Below are 14,559 nucleotides of genomic sequence, written 5' to 3'. Positions count from 1 at the left end.
AAGAGCAGTTTTCAGCATTCATAATAAACTGTCACATGGCTTTTGCATTGAACTAGCGAGTACCGGTAAAAGTAACAACCCTAGATCAAAACACATATACACACAATGTAGTATATTCTAGGAGGGGTATTTCTTTTTCATAATGCTAAATTACATTGTAATAATCAGTTTTTAAACCATTCTTTCCTAAGACATCAGTTTTATCCTTGCAAACAAATAAATTGTAAATAAATAGACCATCTAGATAAAAAAAAGTTTAATAATGAAAGAAAAAACAAACTATTTCAATTCCATTGTATTACCTTAACAAAACCAGCTACATGTATCAGCAGATTTGGCATAGCTTTCCTCAGTGCAAAATCCTACCATTAATAGAGAATAACCAAACAACTCTTTGGTTGTTTTTTCAGGGCTATGCTGACACTGGACAAGAACAGAAAGGAACATAGATAGTCCTCCAAATCAACAAGGGTTAACTCAGTTTCCAAATACAAGAGAAACTTGGCTTCAAAGATATCATTCAAAGTTTCCATTAGATCTTGAGACCCCTGGCTTACAGAATGTGTTACTTTCCTAAATCATGAATTTGAATCACATAATTATATAGAGAAGTGTTAAAGACTGAGCCAGTATTATCAAAAGGACAAGAAACAATTAGAGCTGGAAAGGATGTGAAGTAAAAGGAACCACCATACACTGTTGGTGAGAATGTAAACTGGTACAACTACTATGGAAAAAAAAATATGGAGATTCCTCAAAAAATTAAGAATAGAACTACCATATGATCCACCTATTCCACTTTTGTGTGTTTATCTGACGAATACGAAAATACTAATCCAAAAAGATTTATGCACCCCTAAGTTCATTGGACGGAGAAGGCAATGGCACCCCACTCCAGTACTGTTGCCTGGAAAATCCCAAGGACGGAGGAGCCTGGTAGGCTGTAGTCCATGGGGTCGCTAAGAGTCAGACACCACTGAGCAGCTTCACTTTCAGTTTTCACTTTCGTGCATTGGAGAAGGAAATGGCACCCCACTTCAGTGTTCTTGCCTGGAGAATCCCAGGGACAGGGAAGCCTGGTGGGCTGCCGTCTATGGGGTCGCACAGAGTCGGACACAACTGAAGCGACTTAGCAGCAGCAGCACGTTCATTAGAGGGGCCTTCCCAGTGGCTCAGAGGTAAAGAATCAGCCTGCAATGCAGGAGTTGCAGATTCGATCCCTAGGTTAGGAAGCTCCCCTGAAGGAGAGCATGGCAACCCATTCCGGTATTCTTGCCTGGAGAACCCCATGGACAGAGGAACCTGGTGGGCTACAGTCTATAGCAAAGAGTCCAACACAACTGAAGTGACTTAGCATGCACACATGTTCATTGCATGGCTTCCCTGCTGGTGCTGGTAGTAAAGAACTTGCCTGACAGTACAAGAGATGTAAGAGACTCAGGTTTGATCCCTGGGTGGGGAGGATTCCCTGGAGGACAGCATGGCAACCCACTCCAGCATCCTTGCCTGGAGAATCCCATGGATGGAGGAACCTGTCAGGCTATGGTCCACAGGGTCGCATAGAGTTGGACAGGACTGAAGCACGCATGTGCATTCCAGCATTATTTACAATAAGCAAAATATGGAAACAACCTAAGCACCTATCAATAGATGAACAGATAAAGAAGATGTGATATATAATACAATGGAATATTGCTCAGCTTTAGAAAATATGAAATATTGCTATTTGCAATTATATGGATAGACCTTCGGGTATTATGCTAAGTGAAATAAGACAGAAAAAGAAATAAATACCACATGATTTCATTCATATGTACATTATTTTAAAAATGAATGAACAAACAAAACAAATTTAAAACAAACACAAATATATAGAGAACTGACTGGTAGTCACCAAAAGGGAAGAGAAACTGAGGGAGGGTGAAATGGATAAAGGAGGTCAACTGTATTGTGATGCATGGAAAGTAGACTTTTGGTGGTGAGCATGCTGTAGTATATACAGAAGTTGAAATAATGTTGTACACATAAAATTACATCATGTTATTAAACCAGTATTACCTAAAGTAAAACAAAAACAACAACAAAAAAGACTAAGCCTGGCTAATTGCCCAGAATCTCCTCTCAATTGGGACTTGTTGCCCTCTACTTGTCATGAATAAATTTTAAAAGAAGAAATTACATGCTTTAGATCAGGTGTCAAAAACTAAAAACTTATAGGCCAGATACAAGACAAATGTATTTAGCTTGGTCTGAACTTTTTTAAAAAACTAGAATTAGTTGCAACTTTGTATTAAAAATTAAAATCACAGCACTTCAAATTCTTTTTTTAAAAAAAGCATGGGGATTTGTGGGGGCTTCTCTGGTGGCTCAGTGGTAAAGAATTTGCCTGTCAATGCAGGAGACACAGGCTTGATTCGTGATCTGGGAAGATCCCACATGCCAAGGAGCAACTAAGCCTGTACAAAACAACTGCTGAGCTTGTGCTCTAAAGCCTGGGAACGCCAACTACTGAGTTCATGCGCCATAACTACGGAGGCTCGTGCACCCTAGAACCCACACTCTGCAGCAAGAGAAGCAACCACCACATACCACAACTAGACAGTAGGCCCACTCACCACAGTCAGAAGAAAGGCCAAGCAGCAGCAGGGGCCCAGCACAGCCAAAGATAAATAAATTAAGTAAAGGTTAAAAACAAAGCATGGGGATTTGCAATACTGCTCTCACATTTCTCATGGCAGCACAGGACTGGAGCTGACTGCAGACCCATACAGACAGGTCATATGCATTCCAGTTTGCCACTGTCCCTACTACTCTCTATAAACTTGTTCTAGAATGCTTCCTTCATTTACATTATCTACCTGACCTTTGGAAGTAATTTAGTTTTTCTCTCCCATAGTGGTTTTGTTTGTTTGTTTTTTAAACAGGAATTTTAAAGTGACTGGAAGATGCCATTTGTAGAGATTTATAAATATAAAAGGCCTACTCTGGGCTTCCCTGGTGATCCAGTGGTTAACAATTCGTCTTACAATACAGGTGACACATGTTTGAACCCTGGTCTGTAAAAATTCCACACATCATGGGGAAACTAAGCTTGTGCACCACGACTATTGAGCCTGTGCTCTGGAGCCCAGGAGTCGCGACTACTGAAGCCCATGAGCTCTAGAGCCTGTGCTCCACAAGAGAAACCACCGCAGTGTAAAGCCTGTGCACCACAACTGAAGAGTAGCCTCCACTTGTCACAACTAGAGAAAGTTTGTGTTCATCAATGAAGATCCAGCACAGTCAAAAATAAATAATTTTTTCTTAAAAACAAAATCTACTCTATTTAAAGATCAGATTTCACTGATATACATCCTAGTACATGTTTGATACACAATGCATGTACTATAAATTGAAACTTTTTATTCTTATTACAAAAAATAGCTAATATCATTTATTTAGAATAACAGTAGACTTTTTCGGGGAAAAAAAAATCAACCTTCTAAAACTTTTTTATATAGTATCATTTTTTTTCCCCAGTTGAAGAGAGAAAAGAAGAAAAATACCCTGGAATTATGTGAAGGGCAAAAAAAAAAAAAAACAGGAATGCAAAATATATTGGAGTTTTTTTCTATAAAACAACTATCCTACTTAGATGTCATTATCATTATAAAATCTAAAATATTAACCCAGGAATTTGTCCACTTCTGTGATGGTTTTAAATATCTGGGTCCCCAAATATTTGGTCAAATATTATTTAAAGGTATTTGTGAGGGTGTTTTTGGATGAGATCAGAATTTAATTTGGTAGACTGAGTAAAGTAAATTGCCTTGCCAATCCAGTCCATCGAAGGCCTGAATAGAACAAAAGATGAAATAAGAATTCCATTTCTCTGCCTGATTGTCTTCAAACTGGGACCCTGGGGTTTTCTCTCCCTGCCTTCAGATTCAGACTTGGACTATAACTTACACCACTGGCTCTCCTAGTCCTCAGGTTTTGGACTCAGATTAGAACTATACCTCGGCTCAAAATTGGGAAAGGAGTAAGTGAAGTCTATATCTTGTCACTTGTGGATGTCACTTGTCATCCACAGCTGGATGAACCACAAACTGGAATCAAGATTGCCCAGAGAAGTATCAACAATCTCAGATAAATGCAGATGACACTACCCTGATGGCAGAAAGCAAAGAGGAACAAAAGAGCCTCTTGATGAAGGTAAAAGAGGAGAGTGAAAAAGCTGGCTTAACGCTCAAAGGTCAAAAAACTAAGAGCATGGCATCTGGTCTTCTCAATTCATGACAAATAGATGGGGCAACAATGGAAATAGTGACAGATTTTATTTTCTTCAGCTCCAAAATCACTGCAGACTGTGACTGCAGCCACGAAATTAAAAGACACTTGCTCCTTGGAAGAAAAACTGTGACAAATCTAGATAGTGTATTAAAAGCAGAGACATCATTTTACCAACAATGGTCTGGATAATCAAAGCTATGGTTTTTCCAGTAGTCATGTATAGATGTCAGAACTGGATCATAAAGAGGCTGAGTGCAGAAGAATTGATGTTTTTGAACTGTGGGGCTGGAGAAGACTCTTGAGAGTTCCTTGGACAGCAAGGAGATCAAATCAGTCAATCCTAACAGAAATCAGTCCTAAACATTGATTGGAAGGATTGATGCTGAAGCTAAAACTCCAATACTTTGGCCACCTGCTGCGAAAAACTGACTCACTGGACAAGACCCTGATGCTGGGAAAGTTTGAAAGAAGGAGAGAAGGAGATGACAGAGGATGAGATGGTTGGATGGCATCACCGACTCAATGGACTAGAGCCTGAACAACCTCCAGGAGATGGTGATGGACAGGGAAGACTGGTGTCCTGCAGTCCATGGGGTCACAAAGAGTCAGACATGACTTAGCGACTAAACAACAACACATACCTTGACTCTCCTGGGTCTTCAGCTTGCTGACTACAGGTCCTGGTGCAGACCCTAGAACTTCTCAGTGTCCATAACTGTGTGAGCCAATTCCTCATAATTTTAGATACATGTTTGTATATACATACATACATATATACATGTACAAATATATATATATATATATACATATATATATATATACATATATGCATATGATCTCCTTTAGTTCTTTTTCTCTGGAAAACCCTAACTTTTTTTTTTTTTATTTTACTTATCTATTTAACACCACGTGTGGCATGTGGGATCTTAGTTTCCTGACCAGGGATTGAACCCTCCCCTTCCTGCACTGAAAGTGCAGAGTCTTAACCACTGGACCGCCGAGGAAGTCCCCTAACACAACTTCTTAATGTTAAATATCATTTTGTCCACGCATGTGCAGTCATGTCCACCTCTTTGCAACCCTATGTACTGGGGCCGGCCAGGCTCCTCTATCCATGGGATTTTCCAGGCAAGAATACTAGAGTGGGTTGCCATTTACCACTGCAGGGGATCTTCCTGACCCAGGGAGCAAATCCAGTCTTTTGTGTCTCCTACATTGCCAGGCAGAGTCTTTACCACTGCACCACCTGGGAAACCTAATATCACTCCTACTGGTGTTAATATAACTTCTATGCTTACCAGGTTTCTCTCACATAATATTAACATTTTTATCTAAAGGATAGTAATAGCACAAACAGCATTCAAACTAGACTAATCAGAAGACCTGGATTCAAATTTCAGCTCTACCAGTTACTGTCTGCAAGACCTGGCAAATCAGTTTTCCTCCACTGATCTTCTTTATCAGTGGCAGGGCACATATGGGGACTCAATATTTATGTCCAACTAATACTTATGTTTTAAGATTTTATAATTTATTATCCCAAATAGAAACTTTCTGATTTGTGTATGAATCTTCAAGCCACGGTTTCACTGATATCTTTGAGGAACTGAATGCCATTACTGATCTCTTCTGATATCCTCAAAGAGATCGCTTTGTAAGTTAGTGTTTATAACAGAAAGAGGCATTATATTTCAAAGATAAAGCATAGGGGACAAAAGCACTGGCATTAGCATAGCATAACATTAAACTCTAGTATAAGATTTGAAAAGCACAGTCTAGGTAGAGGTTCCAGTGACTCAGCTGGGATAAACAGTCTTCGGCATTATCAACTTAGTAGTAACTAAAGAGTCATTTGGCTACATTTGATTTTTACACATCTGTCAACTAAATCAGCACTCCAAATGAAAAATCTGGCACCTGGAAACATTATGTGGATTTGTGAGTCCCCCTGGAGAATTTTGGGTCCATAAACCAAAGAATAGATTACTATGAAATACTCTATGAAAATAGAGTATTTTCTTCCGTGACAGATATAATCTTGCTTTGGTACTCTCTGTGTCATGTTGTAGAAAACTACACTCACTGTCTTCAAACCAGCTTTAGAAAATGTTGAAAGATTAGCAACAACATTAAACATGGAATTCCATTTGGAAAAGACTCTGATACTGGGAGGGACTGGGGGCAGGAGGAGAAGGGGTAGACAGAGGATGAGATGGCTGGATGGCATCACCGACTCAATGGACGTGAGTCTGAGTGAACTCCGGGAGTTGGTGATGGACAGGGAGGCCTGGCGTGCTGGGATTCATGGGGTCGCAAAGAGTCGGACACGACTGACCGACTGAACTGAACTGAACTGAAATCCAATCTCTGTCAATACACCTAACTTCATTCTTTGAGTTACTCCATTGACTTCAGTCTTAATATAAGCACTTTATATTTGAAATTACTTCAACAGTTAAGATCTCATTCATCCTTCCAAAAAAACCTGTGACATATTAAGTCTTACTAGGAAGAAAACCAAGACTCACTGATTTTGCAACTTACCTAAAGTCAAAGATTTCTCTATTCAATTCTAGGTATTGTTTCACCATGTCATAAAATCTTTTTAATCCATAAAATAAGAATATAGCAACTCTTTATTAAGTTTTGAATTTCATTCATTTATTCAGAAAATATATTATTTATCATCCAGATGGATCAAAACATGGGTGATACTAAAAATAGGGTAATTTATATGTCTCTAGAAAACAAAGATTGGGCTTTCCAGGTGGCGTTAGAAGTGAAGAACCCTCATGCAAATGCAGGAGACTTAAGAGACAAGCGTTCAATCCCTGGGTTAGGAAGATCCTCTGGAGGAGGGCATGGCACCCCACTCCAGTACTTTTGCCTGGAGAATTCCATGGACAGAGAGGCCAGGAGGGCTACAGTCCATAGGGTCCCAAAGAGTCAGATATGACTGAAGCGACTTAGCACACACACATGCACACAGAAAACAAAGATTACGAGGAAAATAGTGTTCTTTGTAAAGTACATTAGTATCAAGCGCTGCAGAAGCACTCCTGAATGTGGCAGTATTAGGAAAACATGCACCGGAGGTTCTGGGAACACTTTTAAGGGAATTTTTTGAGGTATCTCTAAAAATTGTCACGGAATTGCCTGCTGCTGCTGCTAAGTCGCTCAGTCGTGTCCGACTCTGTGCGACCACATAGATGGCAGCCCACCAGGCTCCCCCATCCCTGGGATTCTCCAGGCAAGAACACTGGAGTGGGTTGCCATTTCCTTCTCCGATGCCTGAAAGTGAAAAGTGCAAGGGAAGTCGCTCAGTCGTGTCCAACCCTTAGCGACCCCATGGACTGCAGCCCACCAGACTTCTCCATCCATGGGATTTTCCAGGCAAGAGTACTGGAGTGGGGTGCCATTGCCTTCTCCGCAAGGAATTGCCTACATGATAATAATTCCATATATAAATGTCTGAAATGCTATCACATATTTTCGTATCTATTTTTAGATACAGTTATATGGACATATTATATTAGCCTTTTGGAAAGCACTATGTGTAAGTCTAAGGCTTAATGAAATCAGACTGATGTCTCTCCTTTTTACTTGAATTAATGAGATGTTTGAAATGTTGTCCACCTTCTACTGTGCCCAAACCCTGGGTCAGTTATTTGACTTGAAAGCCAAGCTCCTTGGATCTGTGACCAAAAAAGAGAAGCTTGTCGCCCTGGATGAGATCAAATTGCCACAAGCTACAGCCTCTTTCAAACCCCACACTGCTGAGTTGGTATATCTACTCCTATGTTTTCATCATAGCATTTTGTAGCTGTGGTTTTGATCACCATAAAGAAACATTAATATTAGAGCTGACAACTACAACAACCACGACCTAGGAAAAAATTAGAGGTGGATGGAGAGAGTTACCTTCTTGATGTCTAGAGAACCCTATTTCATTGTGCAGAGTGTTTAACTGAATGGTGACATCTTTTTAGAAAGTCTCTGGAAGTGTGTCCAGGGCTCCTTGAAGATGGCTGAAATCTCTGTACAAGTTTGAATATAGAAGCAAATTACTAGCATTTTAGAGTACAAATTGTATATTTGTCAAGAGAAATTTTATATGGATTTTGTATCTTTCCTTGGAAATGCTTCCACAAAGAGATATGGAAGACTCATTTTTTTTTAAGTTTAAGTTAAACAACAACTGAAAATAAAATCTTCCCATTGGGAATACTCAGATCTTTTGGCAATTTAACTATTATTGACACAGCTTAGCAATGACATATAGCTAACAGCAAAGTGCTTATGGTGTTACCCTCCTCTCCTCCCCTCCCTCCTGGTAAAGATCAAGACAATATATTTTCCAAGCTAATGGTCCCGATCTGAGACTGATTTTTTTTTTTCACTTTCTATTTTTCAATAATTATAGACTCACAAGAAGTCACAAATATAATATAGCCTGGTTCCATGTACCATTCACCCATTTTTCCTCAAAGATAACATCTGAATATAACTATGTTATATAGTGTATATATTGGAGAAGGAAATGGCAACCCATTCCAGTGTTCTTGCCTGGAGAATCCCAGGGACAGAGGAGCCTGGTGGGCTGCTGTCCATGGGGTCGCACAGAGTTGGACATGACTGAAGTGACTTAGCAGCAGCAGCAGCATAGTATGTGTGTATGTATATATATACATATATATATATATAAAATACCAGGAAACTAACATTGGTAATATTAACAACTTTGTTTAGATTTTACCAGTTTTGACAGGCACTCCTGTGTGTGTGAGATTCTATACAATTTTATCACAGGCAGATTTGTGTAACTACCATACAATCAAGGTACAGAATCATTCCATCATCACAGAGATCCCTAGTGGTACCTTTTCTATTCATACTGTGTCTCTCCCTCCCCAGTACTGTCCCTAACCCCTAACAACCACTAAATCTCTTTTGCATCTCTATAATTTTATTTTGATATTATATAAATTAATTCTGTACATAATCTCTTGTTTGTACATTTATTCCTTCAGCATAATTATCATGAGATCCACCCAAGTTATGCATGTATTTCAATAGCTGATTTCTTTTTGTTACTGAATAGTATTCCATGGTACAGATGCAACACAGTTTATTTAATCATTCATTCATAGAAATTTTCATATTACAAATACCAATGCTAGGAACATTTACATAGATATTTTGATCTGGACATAAATTTTCCTTTCTCTGGGATAAATGCCCAGGAGTGTCATTTTGGGTCGCATGGGAGAAGAATGTTCACATTTTTAAGGAACTGCCAAAATATTTCTCACATTTTTCATTCCCACTGGCAATGCATGAGTGAGTTACTTTATCTGCATCCTTGCCAGTATTTGGTGTTAATTTTTTTTTTAATTTTAGCCATTATGATTCAAAATGGATTGCTTGCTTTTTTCACTGTTAAGTTTTGAGAGTTCTTTATGAGATACATGGTGTGCAAATGTTTTCTTTTAGTCTGTAGTTTGCCTGTTCATCCTCTTTAAAGGGTCGTTCATTGAGCAAAAGATTTTGAGAAAGACCAGTTTAATAACTTTTTTCTTATATGAATTGTGCTTCTTGTGTCATATCTAACACCACTTCATCTAGTCTGAGGTCCTAAGAATTTCCTCCTATGTTTTCTTTCAAATGGTTACACATATACCATACCTTACATACTAATACCTTTATCCAAATTCATATCCCATGCATTATACTTAGGGTCTCAGCAAAAACAAATGACACACATGAACAATCGGAAAAAGCGTAATAAAGTGATCATCTATGAGTACAGGAAAAGAGAAACCAACAAGAGTGACTCACCCCAGAAAGTAGCAACAGTGGGACACTATTACCACTCCTAGTCTGAATGAGGCAAGAGGGAAAGCAGGTACAAGGACCCAGAAGGAATAGCTACAGCTCAGAAAGTCCGCCTGGCAGGCGCTGTGCCTTTCCTGTCAACCAGCAGGGCAGGCACTAGGAGGATGCATACCTTAACCTCACTCTTCCTTCATACACGCTGGCACTAAAGGCCAAAGAAGCTAATTTATGTAGTTCATAAAAGGCATGGCTATCAAGACAAATTGTATTTTAGGAAAGGTGTCAGAAACCCTACATTTAGAGCCTTAAGATACAAACATAAATAGAACAAGCAAGAGAGAGAGAAAGGAGAAATCAGAAACCAATCAATTTGTTAGACACTTCAGATCAAATCAATGCTGCATGTAGTCATTGCATTTAAAATAAAGTATTAGTGACACAAGAAATACTTACTCCAAAAGCAAAGCAAGAACTTCAAGTTTCACTGAAGCTATTTAGTATAAACTGTTTTTCTTCTCTCCTAAGGCAAGCAACTTTAAGCAAGGTTGAGTAATGATTGCATTGCTTTCCCCAGCCTACAGACACCTTCTGGATTGTCAGCAGTAATCAACCTGGGTGAGGGTAGGGGAATAGGCAGAGTTTGCTAGAAGGAAAGCAAGCCAGTGGATGCAGATGGATGTCATCTAGGCATTCTGTCCATGTGGAAGGGGCTTCTTGCCAAGGGCGGGGCTTCAGTTCCCATGCTAAAGACACGGGGGTGTTAGAAAACAAGCAGCAGCCTAGTCCCGAAGATTAGGACCAATGGAGGACGGTGTGACTGCAGGGTCTCACGGTCACTGGAGGACACAGATTTCCAGATATAAGAGCAACCTATAAGACTCTTTGTCATGATCAGAGAGGAGTCGGCAGAACCCTGTGCTGGGCTAGTGACCACTGCACCACCACCACCATGCCCGACCCTTCCCCATCTTGATCTGAAAGGGAATCTGAGGCTGTTTACATTATATCTGTTTAGATTGGTCTGGAAAAATGAGAGCTTGGGCATGTAAGTTCAAATGTGACAGCTGAGAAAAGCAACGATGAGGCAATGGCCCAGAGTTAAAGAGGATTACTCTGGATAAGAATGCATTTTATTCATTTATTAAACATTTATTTATCAGGTTCCTTCTAAGTGCCAGATACTCTTTTGGGTGCTAGTGATACAGCATTAAGTAACTAAGGTCCAGCTTTCATGGAGTTTACATTCTAGTAGAGAATGTCATCAAAGAAAAAAAAATAATAGAGAAATTTTCCAGAGTGATAAATGCTATGAAGAAAATATAACAGAGTAATGTTTTCATACGGAGAAGGCAATGGCACCCTACTCCAGTACTCTTGCCTGGCAAATCCCATGGACGGAGGAGCCTGGTAGGCTGCAGTCCATGGGGTTGCTAGGAGTCAGACACGACTGGGCGACTTCACTTCCACTTTTCGCTTTCATGCATTGGAGAAGGAAATGGCAACCCACTCCAGTGTTCTTGCCTGGAGAATCCCAGGGACAGGAGAGCCTGACGGACTGCCGTCTCTGGGGTCGCACAGAGTCGGACACGACTGAAGCGACTTAGCAGCAACGGGAATGTTTTAATAAATGGGGGTAAGAGATAGGCGGACTACCACACAGAAGACCTTTCTGAGATGATTCAAGTTGAGACTTATTGGTGGGATAGAGTGAGAAGGCAGTGAGGCTGGAGCAGAGTGAGCTGGGAAGATATCATACAAGATGAAATGAGAAAGGTAGGAGGCTGGTACCAGATCTTACTATCAGAAGGGCTGGAAGTACCCCTAGTTCCATCTTAAACCTCAGTTGCAACCCTCAGACTAGCTGCTGTCAAGTGTAACTCACTGATAATAATGTTCTGTAGCTTCTGAAAATTACCAAAACTAAGTTGACTAATTTGCAGTCAAGAGTCACCTGAACCAAGACTATCATGCCTCATTACCCTTAAGTTACTCAGTATAAAAAGACAGTGCAGATTATTGAGGATGAGTAGACTTAGGTTTGCTAGAAGACCACCCAAAGTTTGCCTGGCACTGGTGCAGATCATGTTCCTCTACGTCCACCCAATGGAGCCTGTCCTGTTTCATAATCACAGGGGCTCTGTTTCAAAGTGTGCCTCCATCCTAATCATCTACCCAGAACGAGGACTCAACAAGAATACACTCTGAACGCTGTTCTTAAGAAAATTTACCTTAACACTTAGTTTTTGCTAGAAACTTCTCCTACCGTGACTGAAGGATCATAAAACCAACCAGCCGTGGACAGCAGATGTGCTGGCATCATGTTCACATTTATCCCACCTTAGGTATTGATTCCAGGGAGACACAGAACTGCCTCTAGAGTTCTCTGGTGGTATTTTTTTTGACTGGGCTTCCTGAGAACTGCACAGAAGCAGAATACAAATTAAGAACTATGTCTTCCTTGACCACCTTCACAGCTTAATATAGTCACAAGACTATCACAATCATAGGGCAGCTTCTCAAATCCATACTGTTCTAATTGGCTTTTAAAAAAAAACAACTCTAGGAGAGTTCTGGTTTCACATATAAGGAATTTAGAAGATACCACTTGGTGCTAACTAACATCATGTAAAAAGCAAAACATGCTAAAAATTCAACAACTCTTCTTGGATCCATAAGAGAGAGGAGGACACAGGTCAAATTGCCACCCCCAAAATTGGAGAGAGGCTGGCAAATTCAGGCAGTCACAGCTTTCCCGAGCAGAGACTCACAAGCAGAAACCACAATGGGAACCAGTGCTGGGGGAGGAGAGCCTGAACTATTAATTAATGAACTGCTGGAGGCTCAGTGAGAAGAAGTCTGAGATTTTAAAACTTCAAGGGGGACACAGTCACAAGCAGAACTCTCACAATATTGTGAGACTTAACTCCACGAGCTCCACCAGGCTTTCAAAGTAAACAACAGAGGGAAAAAACCTCTCATTCTCTCATGACAGGAGAATGGGGAAAGGAACCATTTTTAAGTATGCCAGAGCACTCAACAAGGCCTGAACTCAGGGGAAACTAACTAACCAGATTCTAACCTGTTTTGAAGATTATCAGAGCCTAACTGACAGGGGGAGTGGGGGTGGGATATCCAACTCCAGCCCATTCTAGCTCTATTGTTCCACTTAAGGGGAATGGGAAAAAACTGAGAATTAATAAACCAAGGGTTCTAATGGATAAAGAAGACAGCATGCAAGGACAGGCAATGTAAGCAGAAAAAGGGAAATCTTAAGAAAGATCCTATCTTGCTAGAGATGATTTTTTTTTTTAATTGTAGCAGAAATGAAAAACATCTTTCATAGGCTCATTACTAGATTGCATATGGCTAAGGGAGAAATCTCTGAAATCTCAAAAACCGAAGCAAAGAGAACAAAGGCTGAAAGAAAACGACTGCAGGACAACCACAGAAGATGTAATGCATGTGAAATGGAATTATCAGAAAAGAAGAGAGAAAAGAACAAAGAAGAATTTGATAATGTAACTGAGAATTTCCCCAAATTAATGTCAGATACCATACTACAGCTCCAGGAATATCAAAGAACACCAAGCAGGATAAATTAAAAAAAACCTACATCTAGCCATATCATTTTCAAACTATAGAAAAGTAAAGGTAAAGTTGTAAAAGAAACCATAATCTTACCAACACAAGAACAAAGATAAGAATTACATCCAACTTTTCCTCAGAAACCATGTAAGAAGAAAGTGGAGTGACATACTTGAAGTCTTAAGGGAGGAAAAAAAAAAAAATCCAGAATTCTGTATCCTGTAAAATTATCCTTCAGAAATGAAAGAGAAATACTTTCTCAGAGAAACAAAATTGAACTAATTTGTTGCCAACAGACCTGTCTTGCAAGAAATGTTAAAAGAAGTTCCCTAAAGATAAGGGAGAAAAAAAACCTATATATATATATATAAAGAGAGAGAGAGAGAGAGGTAACAAACTTGGATCTACATTTTAAAAAAAGAAGAGCAGCAAAGAAAGAATAAGTCAAGGTAAGGTAAAATTAAAACTTTCATTTTTATTATTCTTTATGGATCTAATAGATAACATTTTGTTCACAATAACAATACCAACTGTGTACCCGATTATGCATGCTTATGTATATACCCACACGCAAAAAAAAAAAAAAATTAATCTGGATAGACATTATACCCTTCACAATAATTAACTCAAAATGAATCACAGACTTAAAAATATAAACTCCTATACTATAAACAGATACAAAACTATAAAACTCCTAGAAGGTAACACAGGAGAAAAGCTAGATGGGTATGGTGATGACTTTTTAGACATAATACTAAAAGCATGATCCATGAAAGAAACAATAAGCTACCTCATTAAGGTTAAAAACTTCTTCTATGAAAGACAATGTCAAGAGAATGAAAAGATAGATCACAGACTAGGAGAAAA

This window comes from Bubalus bubalis, chromosome 8, assembly GCF_019923935.1.
Source record: "Bubalus bubalis isolate 160015118507 breed Murrah chromosome 8, NDDB_SH_1, whole genome shotgun sequence".
In the NCBI taxonomy this organism is placed as follows: Eukaryota; Metazoa; Chordata; class Mammalia; order Artiodactyla; family Bovidae; genus Bubalus; species Bubalus bubalis.
The sequence above is the reverse complement of the archived record's forward strand: the minus strand, read 5'-3'. Positions refer to the sequence as shown.